Source organism: Euprymna scolopes, chromosome 4 (assembly GCF_053919585.1).
Source record: "Euprymna scolopes isolate OS-2025 chromosome 4, ASM5391958v1, whole genome shotgun sequence".
Taxonomy (NCBI): Eukaryota; Metazoa; Mollusca; class Cephalopoda; order Sepiida; family Sepiolidae; genus Euprymna; species Euprymna scolopes.
The window spans coordinates 69,503,711-69,519,487 of record NC_136485.1 but is presented as its reverse complement, the minus strand read 5'-3'; the positions used below and the strand labels follow the sequence as shown (position 1 = coordinate 69,519,487).

Sequence of the window (15,777 nt, the reverse complement as noted above, 5' to 3'; positions counted from 1 at the left end):
ATCTTTGCTTTTCACACACTGGCAGATGACCAGAGGATGGAGATAACTCCTGGATTTCAACCAGAGCCCTGTTAGCCGGATAAATTCTGACACTACCAAGATGAGAAAAAGTTGAACTTTAGGGGTAGGGGTTGCTGAGAATTGTTCATACATTTTCTTATGAATCTAATGATTATCGTTGGCATTCATTTCTCCTGATATCTTTTTAATTAGAATTCTTCCTAGAAAGATGTCTGGCACTTACAGGAAGGTCCGTATGAAGGTTGCCAATATCCCTAAGTGAAGATTTCTGTGGAACGAACTGGATTCTAGCTTGGCACATTTACGTCAGTCTGTGTCATTAGCCCCCCCACCCCCACCCTGGTGTTGGTATTCTAGAAGAGCACAATAGCATAAATACTGTCACAGCAATCCTGGCGAACAATGCCAGTAGATTATTACAACTCTTGAAGAAAAAAAAAAAAAGCTAAAAAGTAAAATTACACATCACTGGCTGTTAACTTCTTCAAAACGAACTGCCGTTTAGAACCATTGTGGCACTATTTCCTTGTGCCACTGTTTCTAACACACTCTGCAGCATGGACGGGTGGTAAATTGTCCATGAGCGTAGAGATACAAAGAAACCCCTTCCCATAATCCCCTTGCTATCTTTCTGTCTCTTTCCTACACGACCACCATGATGTGAGGACGCATAGACTGTCTCTCCGTAAATGAGGGGGGGCCACCCCCTCCCTCAACACTAGTTAGGGTAGGTTAGTTAGCTTTGAAAAGCCTATTGTAAAAATTAATTGTAAATTGTTTTTTTTGTAATATATATTGTATCTCTAATGTAAAATAAAATAGTTAGTTATACCTTTGTATATTACAAGTGTGTCGCGTGTCATTTTTCTTGTCTGCCATGAATGCCTTCATAAATGTCTGAAGTCGAAAGGCGGCCCTGAGGACAAAGAGATGAAGATTCCCACCAGAATGCCACCAGGGTGAAGAGATCATCTTGAGAAAAGAAAGGAGCCACACCCAAATCCAACATCTCAGGTATGATTTTCTTCTTGTTACTCAGACCCTAATGACTGGCCCATCTTCATGTCTTCATGAGACCGCTTTAAGACATTTACTATAACACGTCTGTCGGTCACACCCCAGTGACCGGCTGATAGTGGTATAAATGTTGCCTTAAGACTCAGGATTGACCCTGGTTAATTACCAGACGGATCTCGTCGCATCTGTGTCGCAGTATAAATGATGCACTATGACCAGAACATATTGTTTCCCAGCATGGAAATAATTTCGACCCTTAAACCCACGGCACAACCAAAAATAACGACCACTAGACGAATCGAATAAAAAAAAAAAAATGGTCCACGGTCTTAAAAAAAACGGAAAAAAAACTATTATTTCTGGCAAAATTAAAAAAAAAAAAAAATGGCAGACCAGTACACACGCGCACAAAAAAAAAAAAAAAAAAACGCACTCAAAAAAAGAAAATTCAGAACCTGAACAAAAAATTGTCTTGCACCTACAAAAAAAAAAAAAAACAGTTTACAAAGGATCGATTTAAAAAAAAAGAGTATTGAAAGTAACCCTTCGAAAAAAAAGTAAGAAATGTGTCCCACACACACACAAAAAAAAACAGAGACGAGAAAAAAGTGTCTCTAGAATATGCAATGTCTCTTTCTCTCTCACGCTTTCTCTCTTTCTGTCTCTCTCCGGATATATATCGATATGTGTGTATATCTATGCATCTTGTTATTACATGAAAAAAAAAAGAAAAAAATCCTTCAAACACGAAGCTCGAAAAATAAATTAAAAAAAAAAAAAAGGAAAGAAAATAAAGGATACCTAACATTTTTTATCTGATCTTTATTTCAGGTTTATAAAAATATAGGACTTTTTAAAAAATTCTTTTGACTTTGCAAGTGTTAGATTCAGATTTGAAAAAATAGAACTTTTACATTACATTTTATTCCATGAACAGTTGATGTGTTTATTTTTCAGGTTAGTTACCAATTTACGCTGAAACATAAGGGGACTTTTTGATTTGATAATGTTTTTTATTTATTGATGTTTGTCTGTTTAAAAAGAAAAAAAAATGTTACTGGTAAAAAAAAATGGGGGTTAGATAATATGAAAGTTTTGTGTTAGAATGTATTTTACAAAATTGTTCCAAATAAGATTGTTTTTCTATTTTCTTATTTTTTTTTTAAGCTCGTAGAAATGTTTAATGTCTACCTGTCACTCATTTTTTGAAACAATGGCCGCACATGGGAAAGAAGCGAAGATGACCTCGTCATGGTGTTTGTGAGGGTGTTGAGGGATGGGTGGGGGAACAATGCGACTTGCCTCTGTTTCTCTTCCTCTCTTTCTCCACCTCTCGTGTTGTCTACCATTCTTTCACCCTCTGCAAGCTTTTTTGGGGACGAGAGAGTGACTTTTAAAATCGAGTTTTTTTTTGTTGTGAGATTACGTAATAGTGTTATGAGGGTGGTGGGGTGTGTAATGGCATCGCTCTGCCTCTATCCCCTTCTTTTTCCCCTCATTCTCTTTCTCTACTCTTGCGTTTTAATGATTGTATAGCTAAACCCCCATGGCTGATTGCAGGAGGGCATATAATAACGAATTAACTTGGAGTTTTTTAAATTTTTCTACCAGGTTTAAAGAACAAAATTATTTATGCTTCGTTAAATTACATTAAATGATGTCTTCAATTGGTTTTTATTGAAAATAAAAACTGAGACGATTATTCAAACAGCACTTAAAGTACTTTTTTTTGAAGTCTTCGAGTGTTTGGAAAAGCCAACTGTTACATGATTACGTTGATTTTTTAAGAGTTCTCTGAGATGTTCATAGTTTTTCTTAAAGAAAAATTACGCTATTACATTTCGAATATTCTCTGAATTTTTAATAATTTCTAAGGAAATATTGTTTGACTAACGAAAGAGATTTTCCTGAACTCTAGATGATTTTAAGGAAGAATTATTCGAGCAAATTCTTTAATAGAAGGTTTATTTGAAATTGGACCGTATGATAGGGGTCCCTGAAATATTGACTGAGGAGTATATACGTAAAATTGAATTAATTATTAAGAAAAAGAAAAGATTTCCTCAGTCTAGAAAGATCTCTCTTAAATTGAAACTTTAATTTTTTCGAGCTGTTAACTATACAGAACTGGTCGTTAACTAATGTGACTCCCAGGTGTGGCGGGAGTTTATTAATTCGAAATAATCCTTGTGAGTGAGTTTAGGAAAAGAGTTGCTTTTAAATAATAAAATAATTACTTTGAAAAAAAAGTTAATTAACATGAAAAGTTTCTGAATTCGAAATGACCTGGATAATGGTCTAAAAGAAGAAATGATTTTTAAGAATCAATTAAATAACTTTAAATGTACACTGAATTTTAAAAATAATAATTACGAAATGAAAAAGTTTTGGGATGTCTCTGAATCTCATTGTGAAGGGTAAATTGATTCAAAATGAATTTTCTATGATCTTTTCGGAAGATTAATTTTAATAATGAACCAAATGTTTGGAATAATTTTTGAATTGTATTACGAAAAATGGGTCTATTCGAAGTTTATGACTTTTTGAGAAGATTGGTTTTTATAATAATAAATGAATTACTTTGGAAAGAAGTTAACTAACATAAATTGATTTTAACGATGAACCAAAATACTTGAAATAATTTTGAAATTTTGGAATTAAATTTTAATGATTTTTTGTAAATCAAGTTTTGAAAAAATACACATACTTTTTAAATGTACCCTGAAATTTATGAAAAAGTTAATTATGAATGTAATAACTGAAATGCGTTTGCATTGTGTAAACAAATTCTAATTGTGACCGAGGTGCTCTGAAATGATTTTTTAAAAGTGTTTTCTTTTTAAGAAAAAAAAAATTGTTAACACCCTATTTCATTGATTTAATGTATACCAGGTTTCTGAATTGTTTATTTTTGGAATTTTTTTCCCCCTAATTGAGTATTCTAACTCATGAAGGCTGAGTGCCCTTCTTAATTAATTCTTTATATAATTAATAAATATTCCGTGGTGGATAGTTTTTATTGGTCGCTCGGCGGCAGACTCCTTGCTCTAACAGAATTAATTGGATTAGAACCTCTGAAACCAAGGTTTTACTAAATCCATATAGGTCGGCGTGATGAGGTCACGTAACCCCGACTTATCTAAAATACATTATACTGGTCGCTGAAGAGAGCGTAAGTCCAGTAACTGAAGTAATAACTTGGAATACATATAGGTCGGCGTGATGAGGTCACGTAACTCCGACTTGGTTAAAATACATTATACTGGTTGCTGAAGGGAGCGTAAATCCAGTTACGAAAATAATGTTATGCAGACTAAATTAAAAAACGTATAGGTCGGCGTGATAAACTCACGTAGAATCCGGCTTAGTGAAATACGTATAGGTCGGCGTGATAAACTCACGTAGAATCCGGCTTAGTCACATACGTATAGGTCGGCGTGATAAACTCACGTAGAATCCGGCTTAGTGAAATACGTATAGGTCGGCGTGATAAACTCACGTAGAATCCGGCTTAGTGAAATACGTATAGGTCGGCGTGATAAACTCACGTAGAATCCGGCTTAGTGAAATACGTATAGGTTGGCGTGATAAACTCACGTACAATCCGGCTTAGTGAAATACGTATAGGTCGGCGTGATAAACTCACGTAGAATCCGGCTTAGTGAAATACGTATAGGTCGGCGTGATAAACTCACGTACAATCCGGCTTAGTGAAATACGTATAGGTCGGCGTGATAAACTCACGTAGAATACGGCTTAGTGAAATACGTATAGGTCGGCGTGATAAACTCACGTACAATCCGGCTTAGTGAAATACGTATAGGTCGGCGTGATAAACTCACGTACAATCCGGCTTAGTGAAATACGTATAGGTCGGCGTGATGAACTCACGTAAAATCCGGCTTTGTTAAAAAAATATTATACTGGTTGCTTAAGAAAGTGTAAATCCAGTAACTGAAATCATGAGGTCATTGCCTCGATGGAGGGCGAGGATGATTACCCTCTCTGGTATTTGAAGCAGTATACCAGTCTACCAGGAGCCTGGTGGAAAAAATAACTTGCTTCACTGAGTTCCTGATGGAACGTAGAGCATGGGGACATTGATTGCTGACGGCCGGTTGACGCACCATTCACGGAAAATTAGGGACTTCTGAAATTTATGAATACTCATAAATTTCGGATAGCATAGGGAGGGATGTGGCACTATTTCCTTGTGCCACTGTTTCTAACACACTCTGCAGCATGGACGGGTGGTAAATTGTCCATGAGCGTAGAGATACAAAGAAACCCCTTCCCATAATCCCCTTGCTATCTTTCTGTCTCTTTCCTACACGACCACCATGATGTGAGGACGCATAGACTGTCTCTCCGTAAATGAGGGGGGGCCACCCCCTCCCTCAACACTAGTTAGGGTAGGTTAGTTAGCTTTGAAAAGCCTATTGTAAAAATTAATTGTAAATTGTTTTTTTTGTAATATATATTGTATCTCTAATGTAAAATAAAATAGTTAGTTATACCTTTGTATATTACAAGTGTGTCGCGTGTCATTTTTCTTGTCTGCCATGAATGCCTTCATAAATGTCTGAAGTCGAAAGGCGGCCCTGAGGACAAAGAGATGAAGATTCCCACCAGAATGCCACCAGGGTGAAGAGATCATCTTGAGAAAAGAAAGGAGCCACACCCAAATCCAACATCTCAGGTATGATTTTCTTCTTGTTACTCAGACCCTAATGACTGGCCCATCTTCATGTCTTCATGAGACCGCTTTAAGACATTTACTATAACACGTCTGTCGGTCACACCCCAGTGACCGGCTGATTGTGGTATACCATCATCTTTAACTTAATTGCTGGGACAACACGAAGCTCAGCTCTACGTTCACTGGTCTACTTAGGAAATAATACCCAGGATTTGTCCTAGGTAGAATTTCCTAAATTCAGTCGTCCTCAGTCTTGTATCTCACTGTAGAGGCAATGGGTGACTTTAAATGGTGAACAGTGACTACTTCTGCAATATGATGTAGCATTTCTTGAGGGGAGAAAGTGAACGTTAGATTTGCTGCCTGGATGATTAGGCCTCTGAATCAAGCAAGATGTTTAATTTTAACCATGAGGTTCATGTGCATGCAGACCCGGGGTCATTAATCATTAAATTTGTATCCAAACTGTATGCAGTCAGTTGGTTTGAGATCCAAATGGACAATACGTTCTTTAACCAACAACTGTATCTTCAATATGATGCAGAGAGTAAAATGGTCGACAGCAATGACGAACTCCTGGAATTTTTAATGAAAGGAATGAAATTGGAATCAGTTCTTTTCACATCAAAGCCCATATGATGTACCAAAGTTGCGTTGATTTTCTAATGGAAAAATTACAAATCAATCTGGACACTATGCAAAATCTGCTAAGATCCCACTTTCCCAAGAGGAAATAAATTTATTTCTAATATATGCTCCCAACTGAGATGCCAGAGAGGGCATCATTAGTGACATATTGTTTGGATAATTAGGGAGTATCTGGCATTTCAATATGCATGCTCTTCTCGCCAAGATGACCCTACCAGAGATTATTTGTTTGATAGAATTTGTTGTTTAAATTTTTTCTTTATGGTATTCAACTACTTTTACAAAAAAAGCTAAAAATATAATTGTTTATCTGAATGCAATCAAATCTACATAGAAATCAGTTTATCAATTTTGTAAGCAGCTAGTGCTAAATTGCCTCCAGCCTAGTTGGAAATTTTTTCTTTTTTTTTTTTTTAGAAAGCAAAGTGAAATACATTATTTTCTTGTAAAGATCATGGTAGAAGAAAAAAGACAAATTGGCTAGTCAGAATCAAATAACGATTTGTCAGATGCATTACTATATGGGTCTATCTTTGATCTGATTGGATCTTGTGAAACAGCGAATGAAATGAGATTTACCAATTGATCCTTTTATTTTTGTTTAATTATCAAGCAGCCAAGATATGATGTTGAAAGGTAATTTGGCAATTAATTTGTTAGGAATATATACCCCCCCCCCAATGGTATCTCTCAACATTTAGATTTGGCACCACCTTCCTACTAATAAGCTGCACTGCCTACATGGTACCAATAAGCAAAAAAATATATATACATATTCTGGTTTCACCTGGTTTGGTATCTCTTGCAAAACTAATTTCTATGAACTTGTTCAACTTATGTTAAGTCTGCTCTTACGATCTTACAATTTCTTTTTGTTTGTTTCAAAATTTATACACAAAACCATCTACCTAATGAAGGAAAGATTATGCATGTATCTTTGTGTGCTTGCACTATACCACCAGAACCATTGAACTGATTTTTTATGGAATTTGCAACAGAGAATTTGTATGATTGTATCGTATATATGTATGAATAAATGCAAATTGAACCTCAAAATGCTTTGAATCATTCTTAATCTATAGTCGTTGTACATTTGCATAAAATATTTGAAAAGCTTGCTTCAATAAATATTAAAATATTAATCTTATTTAAGAAATGGGTTCTATGATTTTTCTCTGCATAATAGTTGTACAAATTTAAGAAAATGCAAGTGTAAAAAATATTTTATTGGTATTATATTTGTTTAGCAGAATATATAAAAAAAAGAAGTTTTTACTGGACATGTGTGAAGCCCCCCCCCCGCTCCCATTCACAATCAATTATATACATTACTTGATTTTGCGAGATCAATTTAGTACCAAATTTCAAGATATTTAAATATTTAATTTATCTTTTTCAAATATTTGTTCAATATGAAAATTTGGTGTTTTAATCAACATTTCTCCAAAAAAGCTATATAACCGTCTTCAAGATCAAAACATATCTTCAGAGATTACAAGCCATAGGCACACTTCAATTTTCTTGCCTGATACATTTTACATAAATATAGATTTTTTTTTTCATAAATTCTCTAACCTTTCTTTCTTTGGAGAACACACATACCTTGAGTTTTATATATAACTAGCCTGAGTACCCGGGTGTTTGAAGGTGTGTGTTGAGCAAAAAAAGAAAGAAAAAAAAGTCACATGAACGATTTACGCGTGCGTGAAACAGTTGGCAGATAAAAAAAAAATGTGTATATATATATATGAGAGAGAGAGAAAGATTGATGAAACACTACCTTGTCAAAATAAGCTAAGCCCAGTTAAGGCCAGAGATTACAATGGCCAAAAATGTGAATAACAGTAAAAATTGTACAAATCAAATACATTTTGTTCGCTTTATTTCGTGTCTGCTGCAGAAAGAATGTTTTCCCTAAAAAGAGACAATTATCAAGTTTTTAGTCGTGTGCAAGTCACTTCGTCACTTTTGTGCTTGGCCTTTTTGGTTAAGATCAAAGGTCTGTTGTTAATAGATGCTGTTCTTAGCTTTTTAAGCTGATACTGACCTGACCCGGGGCCTGGGCAACAAGTGTCAAGCAAAGATCATATATGAGGGCAACGCCACATATAAGACCTTGGTCAATGTAGGGGCAACCCTTCATACCAATTGTCACTATCTAGCTCTCCTACTGCCTGGGGAGTTGGTCCCCATTTCCCCTTCACTCCTCACTTTAAAAATCTGCCTTGTGCCTAATTTGCTCGGTGGGGGAGCAAATAAATACCCTTAGCTTTTTAAGCTTTTCTTGGCCTTTTGGCTAAGATCAAAGTGTAGTATCTGTTCCGGCAGATACTGCAAGCAAAGACCATATGTGGGGGCAGCCCCACATATAAGACCTTGGTCAATGTAGGGGCAACCCTTCATACCAATTGTCACTATCCAGCTCCCCTACTCCCCGGGGAGTTGGTCCCCATTTCCCCTTCACTCCTCACATTAAAAATCAGCCTTGTGTCTAATTTGCTTGGTGGGGGAGCAAATAAATACCTCAAAGTGTAGTATCTGTTCTCCCAGTTACTCATTTTTGATTTTTTTTAAGAGGTCCGCCACTTGACCCATCCATCAAGTTTAAGGCTTTCACTTTGGTCACTTTTGTGACTTTATTAACCTTGGTTAGTGGGACCGACCCCCTCTTTGGGGAGTCTGGACCCTTTTCGCTCCCCCAGGGCCGACGCCATTGTGTGGTAGTCTGGACCCGAAAACTGATCCCTTCTTTGGGAGTTTGCTGTTCTCGGGACCGACAACACTTTCTTTGGTAGACGCGACCTGGTCGGGTTAGCTTAGCATTTTTTCTTTTGGGTACTTCGTTTCCTCCTCCCCTCTGAGGTTGAAATGGTCTACTTTCTCCCCTCTTAATTGCCTGTGCAGCACTCTGACCTGCCAGGCCCACTCTTTGTCTTCCTTCGCTGCACTCCCAGTGGATTGAGCAGACCGGGCTCTCTTTCTCGCTTTCTTGGGGTTGTTTGCGGGCAGGGTGACGTGGGTAGGGCAGGTGTTTTGTTTCTGCTCCCCTCTCTGGGTAGAGATGTCTATCCCCTCTCTCTCTTAATTGCGATGCGGCACTCTGATCCGCTAGCACCCACTGCATCTTCCTTCGCTGCTCTCCCCCCTTGCGGGGGATCTGAGCTGACTAATCTGACATCCCCGTGAGGGGAGGTCAATCCACTTTCTCTCTTCTGACCTCACCCACTCCCCTCCACGCCCCCCCATTTCCCTGCATTTTCTTTTCTCCCCTGTTACACTTTGGTCTGCGGCAGCAGCTGGTGCAGTTTTTCCGCACGATGCCGGGGAAAAGGCGTATACCACCACAGATGCGCCACATCGCTCCACCACTTGAGTACTCCCCATTGGAGGGAGCACCTCCCACGAGGAATGAAGAGAAGGAGAAGGCCAGTGTAGGGCCGCAGCCCGCGGCGACCCAGGCAGCGCCAATACCAGAAGGGCAACCAAACCAGCCCTCTGCTCCCCACGAGGGCCACTCCCCAGTCCGGAGAGTCAAAGAAGCGGCTGAAAAGGGAACGAGGCTCAAACTTGGTGGTACACACCCAGCGACACCGGTTCCACCTCAATCCTCATCGGTCGAAGCCAGCACTCCCGCTCAGGCTCCCCAAGAGGACCAAGATGAAATGGAGGACACTGGAAAAACGGCTGACAAGGGAACGATGCACCCGGCAGGTGGTACACACCCAGCGACATCTGTTCCACCTCAATCCTCATTAGCCGGAGATGACCTCACCACTCCTGCTCCCCAAGAGGACAACCTCCCAGCAGAAGAGCAAAGAGAAGCTGGAGATAGGGAGACCAAAGACGACACTGATGGACCACAGCCTATGGCTCCACCGGTCTCCCAATCCCTTTCCGGTCACCCAACACCAACTCCCCAAGAGGACAACTCCCCGAGACCAGAAATGGAGGAAGACGAGGATGGTGTTGCCTGCAGAACCAGAGCTCTGTTCAGAGACACCCTAGCATTGCTAAAGATTCTCGGGGGGGAATACAAGGCACCTTCATCGCCCAAAGCTTCCCTAAACATGCCAACTCCAGCCAAAGTCCCGAAAGGCAACCCTCCGATGACTAAGCCTGTGGAGAAGAAACCCACTCCAGAATCTCCAGGCAGAACCAAGGATGGGGACCAGAGATTGGGCCACAACAAGTGCAATACACCTCAGGAGGACTGGCTGAGTCTTACCCCAAACAAGACAACGATACAGCAGCCACAACAGCAGAAAAAGAAAGAAACAGCGGCCACTCCTCGCCCCGGTCCATCCAACGCCAAACAGAACGGAACAGTGACATGGGGCCCACAGAACCAGGAGCAGATGACACCTGAAGAGTACAGGGAGCTCTTCAACTCAACTTACAAGGCCGTTACAGATGGTATAAACATCCAACCTCTTCCGGGACAAATTGAAGAGCTGGAGAAGAGAGTTCTCTCCCTGGTCACCTCCAACCTTAAGACCAGGAGCTTAACAGGTGTCAACAAAGACACCATAGTGGAACTCCTCATCGGACTGAACATTCCGATCAGCTACATATGCAGGAGAAGTTTCGCCATGTGGGACATCCTGCTCCCCAGTCAAGAAGAGGCAAAAAGACTGGCTGAGACTGACCACATTAGAAATATTCGGCTCCAGCTGGTATATTTGAATAAAAGAATCGCCTCGGTCTCAGTCTTAAATGTCCCATGCTACATGACCGGAAGGGAGCTCGGGGCCATTATGAGCCAGTACGGCGACGTGGAAGCTGTCGTCCCATCCCGCGGTCAACGCAACGTGATGACTGGGGACTACAAAGTCCGAATGGTCCTGGACAAGGTCGAATTCGACACCCTTCCGGCCATGCTCAAGTTTGGGGATTGAACCATGACACTGATCGTGCAAGGGAGAAGGCCACACTGCTGGCACTGTCAGCAAATGGGACACATGGCAAAGGACTGTCCACAAAAAACAACCACCCAGAGCCCCGAGAAAAGCCCCCACCAAAGCACCGGCCAAAACTCCAGCAGAAGTCCAAGCCTCAACACAAGTCACAACCTCAGCCACAGTAAACGCCGGCCCAGTAGCAGAAGCAGGTTGGATGACAGTCACTAAGAAAGGCAGAGCCAACAAAAACCTGCCCAAGCCAATAGTGACCAATACCCAACCCGACATCACACTGATGGACACGCAGGCATCCTCTTCCTCCAACAAAAGGAAGCTCCAAGATTCCGAGGAAGAGATTGTGTCGGACGGAGTAGAGGCGACCACAGACGCAGAGGAAACAGCCACAGCAACAGTCACCAAAAAGACGAGCAAGAGGAGGAAGAGCAGGAAGACTAAAGGAGACACCCCCACCCACAAAGACAATAGTAAAACAGAAGCTGAACTCCCCCCTCCACCCCCACCCCAATCAGCCAGTAGAACCAACTCCCTCCCGGCCAAGCTCCCCCAGAACAGTTTCACGTAACTCATCCCCGCATAGGGTAAGCACCAACCCCCAAAAGCCTACACCCCCAACTCCCGTCATTCCTACCCTCACTCCTCCTCCTCCTCCCCTGGCCAAGGAAAAACCTATGCCACCAGTTCGCATGGAGCAGACGAAAAAACTCCCTTTCCTACCAGGGGAAAGGATTTGCGAACTGGACCCTCTCCAACCAATACCTGACCTCAAAGGCCAGCAGAAGGTCCGGTACAACAAATTGAGGAATTTTGTGTATGTCGGTGGCAACAACGTCGCCGACCCAACCAAATTCAAGAACGTTCCCTTGTTGACCACTTTCATTAGGGTCAACAAGGATACTAGGACTGAAGCCCTCTGGGCCATGATAGATGCAGCAAAGGATGCTATCCCAGGCCAGCAGCTGGTGGATAGGGAGCATCCCTTACTGAACAATATCATATACAAATGCGAGGGAAGAATCCCGGTTTATATCCACCCCTCCTTTTACAAGGCACTTAAACTCACTTTTCCCCTGGACGTGGGAGGCGTGGCCAAGGATGGATTACCCTCGCCGGATTTACTCACTGGAAGCCTTGGACAGGCCTGCCACGTCCTCATCCCCGAGGACTTCAGGCCCGTGTGTGACGCTGAATAAGGTAGGTGACCATGGCTTTGAACTTGGCTACTTATAATGTGAGGGGCCTCAGATGTCGAAGCAAGGCCGTGTGCGTGCTGAGAGATCTGATGTCCCTCAAGATAGATATTGCAGCTATACAGGAGACCCATTTTATTTGTGACGGGGATTGTCAGGTGCTGGTGAGCGACTACGACGTTTAATCAGCATATGGCAATACCTATAGTCATGGAATCTCCTTGCTAGTAAATCGCACTCTATCAGCGTCTGTGAATGTTGTTCACGCGGACGGGGACGGGCGGGCGATTGTCGTCGATGTTGCCGTAAATAGCAGTGTGTTTCCGATAGTCGCAGTTTACGTGCCTAATTCCGCTGTGGAGAGGATTTCCTTCTTTCGACGGGCGGAGGGTTTTATAGATGATCCAGAGAGGATGATTGGAATGCCATCCTCGATCCCAAGATAGATAAGGTCGGGGGGACTAGCGGGTCGGTGTGGTGCGACAGATTTTGCCTGGATCACTCGGGGTGGGAGATGTGGACGTGGCATCCTAATACGCCTTCCTATCCAAGTACTTACTTGGATCGGATGTTAGTTAGAAGAGGCGATGTAGATTTCCTATCTTGCCCCACTTTTTAGGACACTCAGACCATAAACTAGTTATGGCCTGTCTGAACTTGAGCTATAGGCCTAGACTGGCTAGATACTGGAAGTTCAACAGCACCTTGTTAGAGCTGGAGGACTACTGGTTGAAGGTTACAGAGATAATCCAACAGGCATTAGTGGGGGCGGTTACCGGGAGTAAGTGGTGGATTAGTCTCAAGGCTAAGATTAGATGCTTCTCGGTCCAGTACAGCCAACGCCTCGCACTAGATAATGCTAAGGCCAAGAAGCGTATAGAGAATAGGCTGACCCAGGCGGTGGAGTGGGGGGGTACCCCCTAGAGATAGCGCTAGCAAAACAAGACCTTAACCGCTTGGCTAGCGAGCGGTACGAGGGCCAGATAGTTAGGGCTAGGCTAATGAAAGTCTCGAACGAGGCTGTTAATGTAGACGCTGTTGAGCGTAAGGCTGCTCTAAGGTGCGGCTTGGATGGGTACATTCGAAAAGTAAACGACCTGGAAGGGCACGCCCTCATGTTGACGCGGGAGATTTGCGAGGGATTTCAAAAGCATCTATCAGAGCGCTTCACCCAACTATCCAGACTCAGGGTTGAAGAGTTTGGCAGCTATTTGGCCGACTCGTCCCGCCTCATGGCGGCTAGCTATGATGGTCTTGTCGCGGAACATGAGATCATTACTGCGTTGAAGCAGGTCGGCTGCAACAAGTCCCCGGGGCTTGATGGTCTACCCTACGAATTCTACTTGAGGCTGTCGCTCATGTTGGTCCCTATTCTGAAGGATATGTTCAACCATTGGTTTATTCAGGGCTCCATCCCTGGGCAGGTGACCAAGGGTGTGATCACATTGCTGATGGTCACTGAGGCGCTCGCTCGATACGAAGAAGTTACAGGGGCCGTCTTCAATCGCAGTAAGTCAGTGAGTCTGCGGTTGGGTGCCTGGACCCGAGTAAATTCGCTTTCAGGCATCTTCAGTTTGACCGACGGCCCGGTCCGGATCCTTGGTGTGTGGTTCGGACCGGGTCTCCAGCTGAAGAAAAACTGGTCGGAAGTAGAGGCCAAGGTCGAATCCTCTGTTAAGACTTGGGTTTGGAGGAAATTGTCCTTGAAGGGTCGGGCGGAGGCGTGTGCTACATACGTCTTTCCGCTCATCCTTTACCGTCTGTCTGTACTTCCCCTCCCTGCAAAACGACGAATCAGCTTACAGGAGCACCTCTACACACTCTTGTGGAACGAGGGTAAGCATTATGTTTGCAGAGAGGTCTGTGTTCGAAATCTGAGCAAGGGAGGCTTAGGACTGCCCGATCTCCTGTGTCACAAGCACGCAGAGAGGTTGGCCTTCCTGAGCCGTTCGTTGTACGTAGACGTTCCATGGGTCACTGCGGGTGAAAGCTCATTTTCCAATCTCACACCTGACCCCTCGGTCTCCGCCGTGCTTCGACCGAGGGGGGAACAAACATTCTACGCCGAATGCCGGTCCGCACAGAGCATTGCCGGGGACCAGTGTCCTCGAACAGTCTAGGAACAGGCTTTATCGGGAACTAGTGGGGTGTAGCAAAAAGGAACCACTAGTGAAATGGACGGGGATGTTGTTGGAGGAGGTCCGCTCCCAGTGGAGTTGGGCGCCGGGACGGGACTTTCTTACAAATTTGGAATTTTCCCTTACCTGGCGACTTGTCCGGAACGCACTGCCCCTCCTTGAGGAACTCAACCTTTACAATGAAAAAGCCCGGGTCTACTGCCTGTGCTGCGACGAAGACATGAGAGAAACAGCCGGTCATGCCTTTTTCTGCTGCAACAGGCTCAAGACCCTCCTAGGGTACGTCAACGAGGTAACGGCTTGCATCAATGCCAAGCGCTAGCTTGAACTCGACAAATCATATTTTGTGGAGAACATTGATCTGCTGCTGCCTAGGGAGAAAAAAATGGTTTTTCTAGCGATACTAGCAGTAGCGAGGATGGTCATATGGATCACACGCCTCAAGCGAGTCCGCGAAGAGATATCTGTTCCAGATCGAGATCTGATCGTCTACTTTAAACATCTGCTTAAAGTAAAGATCAGATGCGATTGGAAGAGGTTGCCTCGAGTGGCCTTTGACAAGAGGTGGGTGCATGACGCTAGCTTGTGCATCCGATGAGGCGCCAAGTTTGAATTTGTGTTACCACCATAGGCATGGCACATGCGGTACTGGGTCCCACGGAGCCCATCCCGCTAGGTTAGACAAATAAAAAATAAAGAGACTCTTGACTGGTGATACAAATGGGATCCTGTCCCCCGATTGTTTGTTTTTTGGCACTAGAGAACCTTCCGAGGCTACCCTACCACTACCCCCCCCTATCTTTTTGTTTTATCACCCCCTGGTCAACCCCTACTCGAAGGTCGCCGCCTAATATATTCCCCTTTTTTTTTTTTTAACAATCTATTTATTTTACTCCCAACACCCGATATGAATTCTTCACAATCCCCATTAGGGATCTCCCCACTTGTTTTCGGTGCCCCGGAAAACAGTAGGTGATCTAACTACTTAGATTATCTCAGGGAGGGACCTTACTAACAATGCACTAGGAAATTTTATTTTTTGTATATTTTTTCTAGATTCCCCACTCCCCAACACGAACTGTTTTTCTTCCAAATTCAAGAACTTTTTATTTTCCAATGAATTGAACTTTTTTCACACACACACACAC

General features: G+C 42.8%; 1 pseudogene; it reads left to right on the top strand.

Moving 5' to 3' along the window:
* The first annotated feature begins 8,661 nt into the window (after nucleotides 1-8,661).
* Nucleotides 8,662-8,786, top strand: LOC145274118 (U2 spliceosomal RNA; annotated as a pseudogene).
* The last annotated feature ends 6,991 nt before the right edge of the window (nucleotides 8,787-15,777 follow it).